The following is a 16,201-nucleotide window of genomic DNA, read 5'->3' as shown; positions in this document are numbered from 1 at the left end:
ATTTTCGATATCGAAAAAGTGGGTGTGGTTATAGTCCGATATCGTTCATTTTAAATAGCGATCTGAGATGAGTGCTCAGGAACCTACATACCAAATTTCATCAAGATACCTCAAAATTTACTCAAGTTATCGTGTTAACGGACGGACGGACGGACGGACGGACGGACGGACGGACGGACGGACGGACGGACGGACGGACATGGCTCAATCAAATTTTTTTTCGATCCTGATTATTTTGATATATGGAAGTCTATATCTATCTCGATTCCTTTATATATGTACAACCAACCGTTATCCAATCAAACTTAATATACTCTGTGAGCTCTGCTCAACTGAGTATAATAAAACAAGTCAACACAACAGTAAATTTGAAGTGCATGTTAAGGTTGAGGAAACAATCAGCCTAGTAGAAAAGGGGATCATACTATGAGCGGTTATGGATCGCTAAACAGGGAGCGTGGGAGTGCTCGCGCATTGTCCAAGACGTCAAACAAAACATGCTCCCTTTTAACATTGCATGTCCTAGGAGGGCAAGCGCTCTGTAAACGGTTGAAAAACGTGGAACCAGAGCGCTCTCTAAATGATCCATAAATACAAAAACGGAGCGCTCTCCAAATGATAATAAGAAAACAAAATTAGAACGCTCTCCATATGATCAAAAACAACAAAAAAGCAGTGCTCCCTATAGCATCAAAATGTACAAAACTAGAGCGAGACAGAAAAATAGTTCCCTAAAAATAATAAAAGAAAAGGATATGAGTATTTTTTGTTTTTTTTTTAATTTACTTTAAGTTTTCAATTAGTAAATTTTTAATTTAAAGTTTTCAATTTATAAGTTTTCCGGTAAAATTTCAGTTTTGCTTCTCTAAAGGCATCCTTAACTTTATCCTCAAACTCGGAATAGTTTTGATACTTGTCTTTGACGGCTTCTGCAATGCAAAATAAAAGCCATAAAGAAAAATTCAAATATACTCAAAAAACTTACCAAACAAATGATAGCTAAATATCTTGTAGTCCCTAACTGCGATTTTACTTTGGCCCCCGGTCCAGTTCACGCTTAAAATAAAGCGTTCGTCGAAAATTTCACCAAGATTTCTTTCAACTTTCGGTTTGCAAATTTTGATTTAAAAGAAATTTATCTAAAATAAATAAAAAAGTATGCTTTAAAATTGAGATTGAACAGAATGATCAAAATAATTTTTACCACAGCTTCTTCCTCAGTTTTGGCAATATTATTCGCCTGTTGCATTTCCGCTACTGAATTAATTGGCAAAACATCTAGAGAAAACCTCAGGGGGGGGTTCAACTTTTTTAAAATTTCCTCCAATATTTTTTTGTAATTTCTTATTTTTATATTTGACTTGTTTACCTTTTTAGAAACATATAAATTCGACCACGTAACACTTTCACTGACTATATAAGAATGACAAATCCTTTTATTTTGAGAAAATCAAAAACAGTTATTTTAAAAAACAGTTATTTTCGATGGATTTTTTATATTTGATGCAAATATCCCGCTTTGCTCCAAAAAAAACAGAAAGGGAACACATATAACGGTTTAAAAAGCAATGATCGCATTCTGCTCCCAGAAATATGATAGGAGATCACACGCTAATGTGCTGCTCTATAGTTGATCCCCTGTTGCTTAAAAAGACCACTCTATTCCTGTTCATCAAGGGAGTGCTAGAGATATTTTCTACTGGGAGATAAATAAGAATTTGAATCGACCTGTATGCGGAACCTTAATGTTGCGTCGTGTGTTGCGTTCTGATTGAATGTGTCAAATGTCTATGCATTTCAGCTTTATTAGATGCAATAATGTGATTTTTGTTGTTTTTTGTTGTTTAATGTGAATTTCTTTTACCCATTTTTCTCTGAAATTCCGAACTGTCATTCGGCTGACAAATGCAGGCTGGTCTCACTCTCTTTCCACAATTTGTCACAAATGAAGATTACATTTTTGGAATTTTCAATCGATGTGTTGTCCACTGACTGTGATAAGCGCTGATTCATTGCATTTCATTTCTTTGTTTTTTTTCTCTGGGAGAAATGAACTTGCTGTGAGGTTAGTTTTAACGGGCGTTGAATGTGTCACTAACCGGTCATTTAGAAAGGCAAGTGGACTCGTTAAAGCTAATTGAATTTAATTGATTCCTAAAATTTTAAAACAAATGTAGGTTTGCTACTAGACTGGGTTAGCTTATGGAACTATGGGGGAGACTTAAAAATTTTATGTGCACATAAAAATTGACAGTTCTGGCTAAAATTAGTTCATATGGATATACGTGGATGTATCTTTCTTAAAACAACTAGGATACTTGACAAAGAACACATTCTCGGAATAGGGTTTTTTTTTTAAGTAAAAGAAGACTATGTATAACAAAAATGCACTTGGGCGTTTGTCAACGGGTGGCCCTGTAACTTCTTTCTTATTAAAATTCACTATTTACCGACAAAGTCGCTTTGATTTTCGTCGTACCGTCCGTGCTGTACTGATAACAATAGAAGCTGTTAAAATTTTTTAGTGATGAGAGACATTGGATATTTTGCAGTCTTCAGGATAATAAAAATATGTATATTCAGCAAAAATATTTCATTAAGCAATGCGACTTAAGTTACCTCGTTCAATGCTTGCATGAAACTTAAGAAAATTTACTATACTTCTACTCTTGCTCGGAACTATCCCTATAGCAGCGAGGCTGTGTCCCGCCTGCAGACCTTATAACCTAGAATATAGCATCAACAACTGCAAAAGGGCTTTGGAATACCTTGAGTGCAGGCCGTACGGCTAAAGCGGTGTGGTTTCTTCAATAAGCTAGAAGAAATTATTTGTTTCCGGGCCTGAGGGGCGAAAATGGCATAATACTGATAGTTCCAAATAAATGGAAGGGATCGAATCTGCTAGTGTCTTTTGTTTACATTTTAGGCGTAAAGAAAGTAGTAGAAATTCTATATAAAGGTGTTTTCACGTCAGTATATATTGTGAGAATATTAGCATCACTAAGTGATACTAGCATCCCTAAGCTAATACTAAGTAGCCACTTGTATGTACGTAAACAAAGCAAACACCATTCACACATACATACAAGGCAACGGAGAGACACTCACCATCAGCCGATGTAGTACTCACATATACACACGCATACGGCTACAAACTACAAATATACATGTATATGGCTGGCAATCCAGCAAGAAGTTCACGAAGTTACTAGACCTTAGGAGAAATGGGTGAACGAGGAAACCGAGAGTAAAAAAGCAGCGCAAACTGAGGCATGATTAAGCAGTTTGATCTAAACACGCAATTAGAAGTAAGAGTTATTGTGAAGTACTCTCAAAGTAATATAATAAAGACCATTTTGCATTATTGAATATTGAAGTTATTTATTCAGCAGTTTAGCGATTCGGACGTTAGCAGAACGTTTGGAATAAGTGGAATTTTCCAAAATTCTTTACAATATGTGACCCGGTCTATGAAAAGGTGTCTTCTGACTCAAAAAAGAAATTGCGAGAAACAGCTGTTAACAGCTGTTTTTTTGAGTCATAAGCCACCTTTTCATAGACCGGGTGACATATATTAATAGTCAGACGGCTATTAAGGCAATAATCTCACACAGCGAATTCGCTCAGGCCGTACTGTACATCTATACTTGGTTCGCGGTTATAAAATAATAAAAGGTAAAGAAAAGGCTAATACGTTGGCAAAGGAGATTGCAGCACTCGATGAATTCAAGGTAGACATCCCAATACACTTCAGAAAAATCAAAAGGAGACAGGAGTTGCATGTGATCTATTAGGCAGAAAAGGGCAAGGCAGACGCGTGAAGCTGTGAATCTAATCTAATCTTCTAAGATCATGCACAAATCCTACGATATTATACTTACGAAGTTGCTCATATCTCTAAAGGGAATAGGCTTAAGGCTCATGATTGATATACTAACTGGACAGCACCTTTTGGCGACACATGCTTATGAAGTCCGTCCCGCCAGCAGCAGCACATGTATGAAGTGCGAGCTGCAGGAAGAAACGGTTGAGAACATTCTGTGTTCGTGTACTGCACTCGTCAAGCTCCAGCTATTGGAGGCGGAAGAGTTGCCAGGTCGCGGGGCAGCAATTGAGCTAGGTCGTAGAAAGCTTCTAGTATTTGACAGGAGTTCGAAATTATTTTATAACACAATTCCACGTACCTTACTGTTTTTTTTTCATTTGGGCGTCGAACAAATATTGGTTACACGCTGGATACATTCAGTCTAACCTAACTTTGACTCAGGTAGTATACGTGAAAAAAGCAATCTCTAAATCCACCAGCTTAGGCAGTGTACCACAAGAATCAAAACTAACGATAACTTTCTTATAAATTAACTGTTCTGTTTAAAAGAACTTTAAAATGTTAACCAAACCGATATCTAAAGAGAGATAGCCATAACCTTGAATTTTGAAGTAACACGTCCTAAAGGAGCTCTTACTCAATACAGACTGATTTGTATAATAGATGCCAACCACATAGCCCCTTTGAAAATTTCTCGAAGTTGATGCAGATTACGTCCTTGTGATAAGAATCTCTCTGTAGCTATCGGGTTCTCTCCTGACTCTTTTGATGTACTACGTTCTTTATAACAACTTTTAGCTTTGAAACTTAAATAATCAAACTCTAGGCCAAATTTTTATCGTCGCTATGTATATTCAGCAATCTGTGCTCATACTTCTCCCATTTAAATACAAATATTTCTGTATATATGCAAATACTTTAATACATATGGACATCACAAGTCCATGTACTTGCAAAGGTCGCTGTCATAGTAAATATGTACAAAAAGCATTGAATAAGTTAAAGAAAAAAACATGACAATAACTTGAAAAGAACAATAAATCGATGGTTCTTGTAATGGAACAACATTTGACCATGCGCACGCGCACATTCCAGTTCAACACTTCAAAAAAATTCCAGCAACATGCAGCATACATCAAGCTAAACAACAATAATAACGTAACTAAAAACTGAAAATAAAAACTTGACAAAAAACAGATAAACACAAAAAAAAAAACATGAATCCAAATGTTGCTGTTGTTGTTGATATATTACTATGGCTGATGCTCCTTTTACCTCTACCGGATACATACATATGTACATATATGTCGCTGCCTATCAATTTTTAATAACAATTTTCATCGACAATGAAAACAGTAACAATGTAAAACGAAAACAAAGAAAAACTGCCACCACAAACAACAACAAGTAAATAGTTGAAGAGACACCAATGAAAAAAGGCGCAAAGCATAAACATATGCGGTGGCAGGAAGGCTTCGAAAGGAAAAGCAAATGTGATTTTACAGTCACAGTGTTGCAGCAGCAGCAACAAAAATAACAACAAAATACACCTAAGAAATAAGTTTGGTTGTTATTTCTGTTTTTGCTGCCGCAGAAGAGAGCAACTTAGTCACACAAAGCAGCAGTGAAAACGGCAGCGGCGACGACAGTTCAATGGCCATCAAGTTACTGGGACAACAACAGCGATAACAGCAGCAAGGCGCAATGCCCGCATGCTGCATCCCAAAAACCTTTAAACATACACACAAAACTATATACTGCGCGCTAAGGCACGATTTTTCAGACCGAGTTTGTACTAAAGTTTATGTAGAACGGAGTTTAGCCCTGCCCTTTGAATTAGAATGAGAAGAAAAATTGTATGTGAATACTCAATGGAAGTTTTAAGCTAAGCCCAACTTAAACTGCAGTTTAAAGTCGTACGAAAATATTAGTCTTTAGTTCGGAAGCAACCCAACCTTCGTATTCTTTAGACTTTTGTTACGACTGCTTTCGTTTCTTGTTTCGTATTTTTGTTTTAATTTTGTTGCTCCTGTACACAAACGGCTAAAATGCAGTTGCAACGCAGCAGTGACCAAGGCTAATAATAATAATAACAACGGCAAGAGCAGAGTGGAGCGTTGGATGCAGCTGTACCAACAAAGCTGGCCTGCAATTCATTTTCAATGCATTTTATGCCACTCAACGCAGCAATGCAGCATTTCGCCCTAAAGCCATGCGATTTACTTTTATGTTTGTGATAGGTGTTCCCTAACTTTGTGGGGATGTTGTAAACTTTCGTAAGATTTTGAGTATCGCGCTCGAAATATAGTTAACCTTTGATATAAAAATAAAGATTCGTTACTCAGAAATTGATATTTACGTTTATTTAGGCATTTGGAAAAAATCGGCCAAGAGAAGGATGATGAAGGGGGAGGGGCATGTTTTATCTCCCTTCCGACGTGTCAAGTGGAGGCAGCCAAGTATTAACATGTGCTGATGTTCTGGTAATCGGCGTCAGGGAAAAATTCCCGTAAAACTCAGCGCAAAATTTTGCAGGGATACCGAGGTATGGTGGCTAGTCCATCTAAATCCTGTAGACTAGCTGTAAGCCTCAATAAAAAAAGTTAGTTGTATTTACCAGGTAAAATATCCCTGCATTCAGGCTACCTTTCTTTGGCGGTGTGTCGCTGGTACTAATAAATATGATTAAATATCTGGGTATTTTAGGCTGGAGGCTATCTCCAAGATGTTTGAGAGATGTTTGGCCTATTATATGGTAAAACAAAGTCGATAGCTAGAAACCTATTCAAGGAATATCCAGAACTGGTATGGGGGAACAACTCACACTCAGCCAGCAGCTTAGGCGGTTCCAATTTTGGTCTTCCAAGTGAAATTCGCTGCTATAACAGATGCGATGAAGGAATGATATCGCATGAGTCATACTCTAGAGGGTGTAACACGTACACCAGGTGGAGCCATTTAGTCACCTCATAATTAACTGCTCAGATTTGGCAAGATATAGGCGATAATATTTTAGTGTGGATGTTAATGAAACTCTTGGGGAAATTTTCAGGGTTGATTATTCCGAGGTATGTCCTTGCTAAGTAGCGTTTAACTAATGATTAGACCCCTGCATTGCCGCTAGATTAGATTTTCTGGCATCACAGCGGACGAAAAATGTTTCCAAATGAACTATGTCAATATAGTTGGATCAGCGGCCGCCCAATCTAACTTTACTGTCAAATTCGATAGTAATTAAACGATAAATTTTCAAATTCGTCAAAAAAAATTATCTGCATGATTTTTCGTGATACCAATTACCTGCAGCCGGAAAGTTTTTACCTGTCCTCCTGATTCAGATTAAGGGACTTAATTGATTTTGTGTATAATAAAATACAGTCGTCAACATGCGCCATCCAAGTATGAGCTGAATGTTACCAAAATACATCTACTGTGGTATAGTCGACGGCATACTTTCCTATGGAGTAGTATCCCCCCAGCTGTGTGTGTGTTTTGAAATTTTGATTCTAGATTTTTAGAGAAAAAACGTTCATTGAAAATTCACCTAAAAAGTTTGTGAACCCCCACTCAGCTCCTACTCAAAGCGCACGCTACCGCCCAAGATCGCATAAAAGACATTCATTTCTCTTTTGCTGCATTCGCACATTCTTTCTATGCTTTGCATTTACCATTCTTACAGTGCTGCTGTTGCTGCTTCTTCTGTCATTTTCACCGCCTGCAATGCATTTTACATCCAAAGCAAGTTAAGAATTTAGTCGCCTGCGCAGAAATCTCCAGAGAGTTGACTGTAAGGCGGCTGTCGTTTGTCGTTTGCCATTTGCTTTTTGTTATTTGTCCCCTCTGCTGTCTATGGGATGCTGATCTTGCAGCAGAGCATCAACATCATGAAAACAAATTCACTTTGACCATTTCAGTTTTTTCCTTTGCACATTTTTAAGGCCAATAATTACATGCAATTATTGTTATTATTGCAATATTATTTTTATATGTTCATCAATTTATTGTTATTTTTTAATTTTTGCTTGTTAGAATTGCATGTTTTGCTACTCACAAGAAAAGAATTTGGCGTTGCACCCAGTGTGAGACTCACTCACACACACATAGCCATAGATACCAATGTAGGCGGTTCAATTTGCTAGAACTTTCATTTGTCTTTGGTTTATGTTTGGCGGCATATTAAACCACATATTCAAGGAGGATTAACTAGAAGTCACTTGGTACGATATTTATGGACTGTAAAAAGTTAAATAGCGTGAAAATGTTTTCATTGCTGTAAATTTCCTATTCCACAGAAAGCGTTTAGTTGAAGTGTGGCTTTGTGGTGCACAATAAATAGTTTTGTAATTTGTAAATTAATGTGAACGTTGTGAAGCATTTAAATAAAGTCAAACTTAATAGTTCTGTTAAATAAATGAGTGCAGTTTCATTATAAATTTATTTGTTTGTGTTCTCATTTATTCAAATTAAAGTTAAGTTTGAACAGATTTTTACTGAGCTAAATAGATGATCTGTGAAATTGGCTTTTGAATATAAAATGTGGATTTTTTTCGGGATGACATAGAAATTTGATGTTAAATGGAGCAAAAAATTAAATAATTGAACTCACCAAATGCCTATTAAAAAAAAAAAAAAAAAAAAAAAAATAAAAATTAATAAATTTCCTAGTAATGAATGGAAAAACAATTTTAAAATGAGAATACATCCATGGGAATTTTCCCATGTTCCACATAACTTACTTACTTACTTAATTGGCGCTTAACCGTCTAAACGGTTATGGCCGTCCAACAAGGCGCGCCAGTCGCTCCTTCGCTCCGCCAACCGGCGCCAATTGGTCACACCAAGGGAGTTTAAATCGTTTTCCACCTGGTCCTTCCAACGGAGTGGGGGCCGCCCTCTACCTCTGCTTCCATAGGCGGGTTCCGATAGAAACACTTTCTTTTCCGGAGCATCATCATTCATTCGCATAACATGGCCTAGCCAGCGTTTTAATTCGCTGGACTATGTTGATGTCTGCATATAGCTCGTACAGCTCATCCTTAAATCTTCTTCGGTACTCGCCATCGCCAACGCGTAGAGGTCCATAAATCTTTCGAAGAACTTTTCTCTCGAACACTCCCAAAGCCGCTTCATTTGCTGTTGTCATGGTCCATGCTTCTGCCCCATATAGCAGGACGGGTACGATAAGTGACTTGTAGAGTATGATTTTCGTTCGCCGAGAGGGGACTTTACTTTTCAATTGCCTACCTAGTCCAAAGTAGCATTTATTGGCAAGATTGATTCTTCGCTGGATTTCAGTGCTGATGTTGTTGCTAGTGTTGATGCTGGTTCCCAAATAAACGAAGTTTTTACTATTTCGAAATTGTGGCTGTCAACAGTAGCGTGGTTGCCAAGGCGCGTATGCGCTGACTCTTTGCTGGATGACAGCAGGTACTTCGTTTTGTCCTCATTCACCATCAAACCCATCTTTACCGCTTCTTTTTCCAGTTTGGAGTCAGCAGAACTAACAGCGCGGGTGTTTAGGCCGATGATATCAATGTTCCAAATAAAGTCTTAACAAATCGTGCTCACACCCGATTCGCTGAACCAAAGTTTAATTAAAGAACCGAGGACAATCGACTTCACAGTTGCCTTAAACCAGGGTTTGCGTCACTGACTGTAAAATAGCAAAAGAAATTGGAATTTGACTATTTCATTTTCATTTCGTGGTCTTTATTTGTGTAATAACCGCGAGCATTGCATTGACTACGAAAAAATGGGAATGAAATATGTAAACACTTAAACGAAATCAGGTGCTAACCCACGAATGCGAACAATGATCAACCGACAGCAATGAAGAATGCACGTTGCAACCAAAAATGGATCAGCCTACAAAAGCATGGGAAGATGCACAGCATGTGAAAGTTTGACGTGCACTCTGGGCTGATGATTAAACCTTAAAAGTGCGTCAACAAACATGGCAACCCTTTCCTCCATCCTAATTATCACTATGTACCAAATCTTGAAAAAAAGCAATGGTACTCGTCACTCATTACTCAGTTTCATATTTCTTTATTCAGTCTATGATTTACAATAATCTTACAGACTAGATTAACAAAAATTTCTTATATATAAGTAAAAACTGTAAAAAAATTAAAATAATATAGATAACAACACATTTTTGAAACAAAAGCGTGATACGGAAAAATCAATACAATGGTCATTGTTTAATGAGTTGATGGCAATAAGGGCGCGAATGATGGGCCCATTTAGAGCATAATTAGACTTAAACTGGTCAATAGAAAACATTTTATGTTACCGCAAATTCCGTTATGGAACATAAAAGTTCAAAGACTCCAAAAGCATGGGACAATCAATATTGCCATTAATAATGTCGTAGATAAATATTTTCGATGAGATAACCCTTCTACTCTCTAACGTATGCAGATTTATTAGCCTAGACCTCGAGATATATGAGGGGTGGGGGCAAATCAAATCTTATATCAGAGAAACAGTATTTCATAAATATTTTTTGTACACGTTCAATCCTTTTGTTATGTACCTCATAATAGGGACTCCATATTATGGAACCATATTCAAGCCTAGATTGTACAAAGGCATTGTGCAATAACTTTTTAGTATATGGGTCCTTAAACTCAGATCCATTTCGCTTAATAAAGGCCAATAAGGAATATGCCTTGGGGATTATAAAATTTAGATACTCAGTAAATGTAAACGATGAATCGAATATAATACCTAGATCTCGGATTTTGTTCACCCTAACTAAAGGCATATCACTGACGTAATAAATTGAAATCAACTTATTATATAATTTTGAGTACGTTACGCAGTACACTTGTTGGCATTATTTGCAAGCGCGTTTTTACAGCACCAGCCATTAAAATTATCTAACTCTGATTGAAGAGTGAGAGCATCGGACCCCTTCTTAATTTTGAAAAAGGTTTTTAAGTCATCAGCGTAGAGGAGATAACTGCATTGTTAGAAAGGAACATTCACGTCATTTATAAAAAAATAAAAAGAAGAGGACCTAGGATACTACCCTGAGGCACACCTGATGTTGCTACATATGGTGATGATCTTACATTATCAATGACAACAAAATTTGCACTGTTAGATAAATAGGAATATATCCACCTAAAAAATGTGGAATGGAAACCCAGTTTTTGTAATTTTGCCAGTAGAGCTCTGTGAAATATTCTATCGAAAGCTTTGGATATGTCTGTATAGATGCAGCCAGCTTGACAGCCATCTGTGAAAGCCGAGATTCAATAATTTGAAAAACTGGCAAGATTCGTAACTGTCGAACGACCTGGAATTAAACCATGCTGATATGGGCAGATATAACGCTTAACCAAAGATAATAATTTACTCATTACCGGTTTCTCAAAAAGTTTTGAAATAACCGGAATCTTCGATATTGGACGATAGTTGGTAACATCATTTTTACTACCACTCTTATGAATACGTTGGATAAAAGTAGTTTTCCATTCATCTAAGAAAGTTCCAGACCTTAACGATAAATTTAATAAATGCAACAACGGCTCAGCAATGGAACCAACAGATTGCTTTAGAAAGAACGATGAGAACTGTTGAAAATCACATTGCATTGAATTTTTCATGGTCTGAATACTTAGAATAATGTCATCAATATTAAGAAATAACGAAGAGAAGTTGAAGCAAAAGATTATTTCATTCAACATGGCTCCATCGTCAGTCCACGAATCATCAGTGGCAAAGTTTGCTTTAAAAAGTCCGCAAACAATTTAGCAGATTCAATAGGCTGTAACGAAATCTTGTTTTGATAAGTCACAGACAACGGAATTACTGAAACGGACTGCTTGGAACGAATAAAGTTACAAAACGATTTAGGATTCGATTTAATATTATTCTCAAAGTTAAGAATGTATCGATTATATAGAAATTTATCAAGGCAATTAAACTCTTTCACATACTTCAAGTATTCTTGCTTGAACTGAAGGGATCCCGAATTTTTAAAAAGTTTATAATATTTATTGCGGAGATTTTTTAGTTTCTTTAGACTTTTATTATACCTTGGCAATTTGTAAATAATAGCTGGAAAACGAGGGAAATTGTTGATAACTATTTCCAAAATACCACTTTTAACTAAATCAAAGCCGCTAGCCAGATCGCAGTCTGGGAAAAGAGACTGCCAATCTATATTTGAGATTAAGTTATTAATCAAACCAAAATCACAGCGACTATAATTGAAACCAACATAATTATTGTATTCCATACGTCCAAAATCATAAAATTTACGTTCCAAGATCAATGGTACATGAAGTTTATCAGTATTAGATAACGGGCAACAAGCACGAATCAAATGATAATTAAGATCATTACTAAAAAATATGAGATCTAGTATTCTATCAAGTGAATTCACAAAATTATGCCTACTTCGCTAGCATGAGCAGAAGATTCCCATCTTCGCCTTTCGGAGGGGATCTAAACTCTATGAGGTTTCATGTAGAGAACCCCAGTGTGTGTTTTCTTTAATTTAATCATGTAGAAAATAATGCAAGCTGCAGGACTTAACAGCTCTAAAAAAATATTTTAAAAGAAAAGAAAAGAATTTTATTAGCTACTCTTGCTCTCCAGAAAGGTATTTGTTGCGTTCTGAGATTTTTTATTCCATTTCATAAAATTTGTGCCTTAAGAATGATTGCATGAAGGCCACCGGCTTCTAAGATACACAACTTTTGCACAGAACAAGCGCGCAATAACCGCAAATGCGAGATCAAGCTACTAGAACCTTTTCCCTTATTGCAATTCGAAAGAAATTTCTATCGCATTTAAAAAAAAATGTATGTAACTTTATAGCTGTCAAATGGCGTTTTCATCCGAATTGAGTTTCAGAATAAGCCGAATATTCTCACTGAACAAAGACATCGCCCATATCGCTTTCTTGTATCTTTCGATGCTTTGAAACCCCAGTTAAAAAACTCTTCATCGACTTGACGTCCTGTCCATTAGCAAGAATCTTGACCTTCTACTATGCCTAGCAGGATTCTGTCACGTCGATTTTGTCAAAAGTCTTCCTTTCTGATTATCTGAGAAGTACTTGTCCTATATGCGGCACTAGCCATTATATCCGGCATACTTCTGTACAGCGGGGACCTCGTCCTCACCTCATAGATTATTTTGTATACGTCTGAGAAAACGTTCATGTAAGCGATTTCCCCATATTTCCGTCATTCCTAATTGGAAATTTTGTATACCGAGGTCTTGTAAAGCATCTCAATAGCTTTTCTTCACACCTGATAAAAACAAGTCGACTTGCGACTGTGAGTTCTTCATTCAGTCGCAAACTGGCATCCAGTGTGATGATGAAAACTCCCTCTATGTGGAGGGTTAAACGTTTGTTTCTAGTGGATGCCTTCACCCTGTGGACAAATTCGTACAATGGAGGCTCGATTTGAGATGAAAAAAGTAATTTAAAGCTTGTAATAAATATAAAATTCAACAAATCTACACATCCCTATAATAAAGCATTGTGTTAAAAGATCACTTAAGCTTATAATAACTATTTAGTATGAATAGACAGTAAAATGTTAAACTACAGCCGCGCCAACACAAAAATCACTGCAAAGGGTGCATAGCTCAATAATGGAAATAAAATGTAATGAGAAAAAATTAAATAAATAAATAGCAATTTAAGGATTCTTATGACTTGTGAAAACTTACAGGAGCATAAAATTGTGCAATAAATGCAAGTGTATGTAAACGTTAAAGTTTTGAAAGCATTCTTACCTTGCTGGAGGGATTAGAAAACAAGTTCAAGTAATCATCAAACTACGTCTTAGTTATTTTTACAGGGATTTCGAATGGACGCTCAAGCAGATTGAGCGAAATATTTATGATTGTTAAAGAACATTAAAAAAAAATAAAAATCTGAAAAGGCATCAATTTATTATAGCAATAAGAGTGCTAAGTAACAACAATAACAACGAAATAATGCATTCTTGATTGGGTCTACAAAGCAAACTGCATGTAAATATGTATGTGTGTATATTTACATGCTTTTGTGAATTCATATATATGAACGTATAAGCCCAGCATATTTCAACGACATTTCGCGTGTGCCAAACCCGAAAAATATTGCCTTTGCTTCTCTTTGCTGCTTTTACAAAACTTACAACATTAAGCTCAACCAAACCGCAACGTCTAAGCATTGGTGCGCTATTGGCATCTACGTTATGGGCTTACATTCGTAAGCAGATAAAAGCAACTAAAAAAAATTTGATTATGAGGATCGTTCAAAAAATGCGAAAAATGCCGAAATGGAATATAATGGGACAGCAACATGTAAAAGAAAAATAAGACACTATAAAACTATAGTTTTGTAACAGAGTGAATGAAAAGTTATTGTAAAGCACTCTTTGAGAGGAAACCACAAAACAGTTTAGTGGAAGACAGGAAAACACTCAATAGAGCATACTCAAGTTTGTGGTTCCCATGTATAACTTAGGTAAAGTTTGTTTTACAAAGTGATTTTTTGTAGCAAAAGTAAGATATCTTCAGGTTGCTCTTTGTACGCTGTGGACTGCCCATATATAAAAAAGTAAATGTAAGGCGCGATAATCTCCGAAGAGATTTTAAGCCGACCTTCTCTTCCAATTTATCTCGTGCTCCTTTTAACTTTTTCTTCAAAATTGACATAACTGCACCTACATGTTTTATGCCGACTCCGAACGGCTTCAGCAAGGCATATGAGTTTTTACTGAGACGCTTTTCATGGCAGAAATACATTCGGAGTGCTTGCCAAATTACTGCCTAGGAGCGACTCCGCTAAAAAAAACTTTCCTGTAATTGGATATCCTTGTTTCTAAAATTTTGTTGTTGCTTTTCCAGGGGCGTAAACCCAGGATCTTCAGTGTGGCAGACCAAGCACGCTACCACCACTCCACGGCCGGCGCCAAACCCATATAACTGCCACTAAATTTTGAGAACTAAAATTTCTGTGAAAACTTCAAAAGCTCTTTAAGTACCTCAAATGACCGTTGGTAGCAAAACGGAATCAAGACAGAGGGAACTGAAGCGCCCAAATAGCGCTCTTTGTGCCATTCTTCATACACATTCTACTCCCAATAATCAGTAAGAAGAGCGTAAATTAACATGTAGCATTTTGATACCACCCCTAGGTCAGGCAGCACAAAGATGCTAGAGCTATGGACCTCATGTTCGTCTTTAATACATGTCGTTAAGGGGATTCCCGTTCTCTCCAATGGCCGCCCAAACGGCCAGTGTTCTCGATCTGATTCAGAATATCTCTTTTCTAGACATTTTCATTAGAAACTCTGCTCTCTTCGTGTTGTGTTCGGCCCAAGTTTTCTTAGTGATTTGACAAGTGTCAGTGGAATATCAGCGAATTATGGATTTCTTGAGATTGGTAAGAATGTCACTCTTTAGTGATGGAAGTGGGCGGTGTAGCGTGGTTGACTAAGAAATGTCTAATGATGCACCGGTCTTTCGAATAATAAACAATTTTTTGAAAAAAATTTTCCAAATGATAAAAAATAACGAAAATCAATATTTGAGAATTTTCGTTCCAATGTTCAACGGGAACTACTAGGGGCGGATGTAGACAGTCCTTTGCCAGATATGAATATGTAAAGCTCGGGTTTTGGCACCATCAGATACTAGCTCGATTGTCTCGGTAACGATTTTTCGGCCCATCGAACCTTCGGGTGTGTGGATTTCAGTAGCCTCTTACCACCATTATCAGCATCATAATTTACTATCGTCGTCATTATCATTATCATTTTGTGCCCATTTTCTTGTACAATTCCTCTTTCCTTTCCTCTATTATTCCCTATCTTTTTTTCCTTTTATCTCTTCTTTATTCTCCTTATTGTCTTAATGCTCTTCTAACTGTTTGGTGAAGTAGTTACTTGTAGGAAATTATGTAACGAGGTACGCATAATTTGCTTCATTCCCCTTGTACCATGAGCAAATATGTTATCCCATTAAATAATTTTAATAATTTGTGCCTTTAACTTTTACATTTACAAAACACTATAACTCCACTCAATTGGTCAAGTAAAAACTGACTTGAAACGTGCTCAATGGGGACACTCATACTTCCGCGCAGCCACCTCAAGCACATAACAAAATCCGGCCACAACAATGAAATACCAAACAATTTTCAGTACCAAATCCTGCCTTCCCCAATTGCTGTTTTTGGTTCTCATGCTTTAGCTGTCTTTACTTCTTCGCCTCGCCAGCTGGTAGTCACATCGCAATTGAGTGCTTTTTACAGTCATTGTGTATAAGTATGTGGTTGTTGTTGCTGTAGTTAGTGTGAATAATTTGAGCGCTTGTAATATTTTTGAGTTTGTTGTTGACTCTGCAACTGGCCAG

Source organism: Eurosta solidaginis, chromosome 5 (assembly GCF_040869045.1).
Source record: "Eurosta solidaginis isolate ZX-2024a chromosome 5, ASM4086904v1, whole genome shotgun sequence".
Lineage (NCBI taxonomy): Eukaryota > Metazoa > Arthropoda > Insecta > Diptera > Tephritidae > Eurosta > Eurosta solidaginis.
The sequence above is the reverse complement of the archived record's forward strand: the minus strand, read 5'-3'. Positions refer to the sequence as shown.